Source organism: Zingiber officinale, chromosome 4A (genome assembly GCF_018446385.1).
Source record: "Zingiber officinale cultivar Zhangliang chromosome 4A, Zo_v1.1, whole genome shotgun sequence".
Classification (NCBI taxonomy): domain Eukaryota; kingdom Viridiplantae; phylum Streptophyta; class Magnoliopsida; order Zingiberales; family Zingiberaceae; genus Zingiber; species Zingiber officinale.
In genome coordinates, this window is record NC_055992.1 from 5,690,884 (window position 1) to 5,694,697 (window position 3,814).

The window sequence follows — 3,814 nt, forward strand, 5'->3', positions numbered from 1 at the left end:
GTTGAGAGACTTGATTATGATGAAACCTATGTCTCAGTAGCTAGACTTGAATCTATTAGAATGCTACTTAGCTATGCAACCCATAAATGATTTAAACTTTATCAAATAAATGTTAAATCCATCTTTTTAAATGGACTAATAAAAAAAAAGTGTATGTAGGTCAACCACCTGGATTTGAGAGTTTAGATCATCCTACTTATGTCTTTAAGCTTAAAAAGGCATGTATGGTCTTAAATAATCACTTAGAGCCTGGTATGAATGGTTGACCTCCTACCTAATTTCCAAAGGGTTCAGTTAAGGACAAATTGACCCAACCTTATTTGTAAAGTCAATCAAACAAGATATATTTATAGCCTAAGTATATGTAGATGACATAGTCTTTAGTTCAACTAATTCAAAATTCTTATAAGAATTCATAACCTTAATGGAACAAGAATTTGAAATGAGTTTAGTAAGTAAATTAACTTACTTTTTAGGTCTACAAATTAAACAAACTAATGAAGAAAATTATGTCTACCAACAAAAAATATATTAAGGAATTATTTAAAAATTTTGGAATGGAAAACACCAAAGAAATAAAAACTCTAATGGCAATTAACACAATCTTAGATAATGACCCAAATGGAAAATCAGTTGACCTAAAATAGTATAGAAGTGTCGTAGGTAGCCTTCTATACTTGACTGCAAGTCGACATGATATTTTATTTGCAGTTAGTATGTGTGCTAGATACCAAACCTATGCTAAAGAATCTCACTTAACTAACGTAAAAAGAATTTTCAGATATCTAAAAGGAACTTCAAATGTAGGAATTTGGTATCCTAGAACAACCAATTTTGAATTTATAAGTTACTCTAACTCAGATTATGCTGGCTGTAAACTAGACCGTAAAAATACAAGTGGTGGATGTCAGTTACTTGACCCATCATTTGCCAGCTGGTTTAGTAGAAAGCAACATTGTGTTGCCTTATCCACTACTGAGGTAGAATATATAGCAATAGGAGAATGTGTTGTACAATTGTTATGGATGATGCACACTCTAAAAGTTTTTAATTTAAACTTTACAAAAACAAAAGTATTAATTGATAATGTTAGCTCAATTAATTCAACAAAAAAAATTTGTGCATCATTCAAGAACCAAATACATTGAAATTAAATATCACTTTATCAGGGATCATATCACTAAAGGTAATATTGAACTCATTTACATTGAGCCCAAGTTAAACTTAGCTGACATATTCACCAAACCCTTCCCTGAAAGAGAATTTAGCAACTTATGACGTCAGTTAAGAATGTGTTTAATAGACTATGACCAATATTTTCTATATTATTTTCAACATTTCCAAATTCTAGGCCAAAATTCTTTATTTATGTTTCTCAAAATTTTCTATTTTTAGAATTTTCAAAATCAATTTTAGCCTTAGTCTAGATCGAACCCATAGAAAGCATGCTCCTATATATTTAGGACTTGAGCATCTCACCAACATATTAGGGCTACCTTGTTTGTGTATTCCAAACTTATAAAGGGGATAGATGCATAGGCAGCTTGCCTAGACTTAGGATGATTATATCAGTGCATCAACATAAGTTTAAGCATTAAAGACCAAATTTATAATAATCAAGTTAAGTAATCTAGGTCAGTTAAACACTAAATGGATACAAAGACATAACTGATAGATTGGATGAGTACGATAGAAGGGGGGTGAATATCATACTCTTTTAAAACTTTTCTTTTCTCTTTAAAAACCAAAGTCGAGCAGCATAAGAATAGAGAACAGATTCATTTACTTCGTTTGGAGCCTAGCTCGACTCCTACTCGAAGGCCCGCGATCCTTGACCGCACCGATGGACAATCCACTATAACCCTTCTTTCCGAAATCCTCGGGAAGAAGCAGATCGTACAAATGAGTAAGATAGTAACAACCCTACTATCTTACTAAAGCAATAATACAATGCAAGTTTAATAAATAATATACCGACAAGATGTAAAAATGAACGCTCGGTCGGTACTTCCGAAGTAGCTCGAAGAGTTGTAGTAATCTTGCAGTACGAGCAACTTGTGCAGAGAAGAGCCTTTTGATAATCAGTAGTGTTCTCTTAAGCCTCAGATCTCGAGCTCCTTTTTATAAGTGCCACTGTCGTTTGGTCGACCGATCCCTCTGTTCGGTCGATCGAACCCACTCCCTTTCTTCCTGGCTGGAGTCTGACGCTGGCTCGATCTTCTGCATTTACTGTTCTTTAAGGGTTCGGTCGACCGAACCTCTTTTTCGGTGGATCGAACAGCTTCCTTCCCTGTTTGTCGAAATTTGCTGAGATCTTCATTTAATGCTCCATTAATACTGATTGGATAGGTCGATCGATCCCTGGTTCGGTCGACCGATCAAGTTTCGATCGGACTGTGCTTCGCTTTGGTCTGAACTGATCTCTAGTCTGAGTCAAGCTGGTTCGGTCGATCGATCCTCCTGTACGGTCAACCGATCAGGCCGAATCTGTAAAACAGAGTTAAACAATATTCCTACAAAACAAAGGCTAGCACAGTAATATAATGTATGAGTAATATAGACAGTAGAATTGTCTTGATCTCAACTTGGAAACCTTCCCGGTTTTTTCAGTTGGATTAGCGACCTTAGGTTGTTCCCTTTAGGAACCCGACCTCACTGTCGCTCCTCCAGTTGCATACCTCAACTTACCTGCCAAACATTGGTATTCCAGACCTGTTTGGACTTTTGCCTGCTCAGTGTCTGATCGCCTGATCCACTAAGACTTTTCCTACAATATTATATTAGCCAACAACAATAATAATACAAAATACAATGGTAAATCTAAACCTAGGTTTACTGAGATCCGCTGGTCCGGTCGATCGCGCGCAGGCGACTGGAAACCATCCGATCATCCTTGCTTGGAGTTTTCTCCTCCAAGACTTCTCATTACCTAAGATTACCACCCCCTAGGATTTACTTCATCTGGCTTCACTTACCAGAACCTAAGGTTACCACCCCCTAGGATTGTCTCTACTTGGCTTCATTCACCAAGACTTAGTATTCGGCTGCCCAGGGATTAAGTCCTCCAGACCTATCCACCTGACTTCCACGATATACCGAGATTTCCCTTACCTAGCCTACAACTAGGACTCAGTATTCGGCTACCCAGGGATCAGGTCCTCCAGACCTATCTACCTGGCTTCCACGATCTACCGAGATTTCTCCCCTTGCCTAGCCTATAACTAGGACTTATCTTGATCAAGCTCCATACTTAAACGTACTTAAACATATTTGTCTGACATTAAAACCTTGGAGGTCGATTGCACCAACACTAACCTGACTAACTAAGTGAACACTGCTATCTTCTGATAGTTAGTTAGTAACTAACGGTGAGATAGTTAAGGATAATTTATAGTTGATTAGATTATTTTGAAGTACTCTCAGGTTCAGGGGAGGATAAATAAGTCCATAAAACTTTGAAAACATTCCGTTTTACTTTTTCAAAAATCCATTTTTAAAATTTTTGCATGTTTTGAAATATTATTTTGAAAATTATCTCAATTTTTCCAAACTACTTTAAAACAATTTTTAATTTTAACTTTTGTCTTGGAAAACTTTAACTTTAAATCTTTTAAAGTTTTTTTTTTTTTTGAGAACTTAGCATTTTCAAATTTTTTTTTGAAAAACTTTAAAGTTTCTAAAGTTAGTATATTTTAAAAATATTTTCAACTTTATTTCTCTTGTGAAAATACTAATATATTGTGTTTTTTTAAAATATCTTTAAAAAAATATTTAAAATCTGCTTTATAAGATGTCTTGAAAACACTTTAATTTT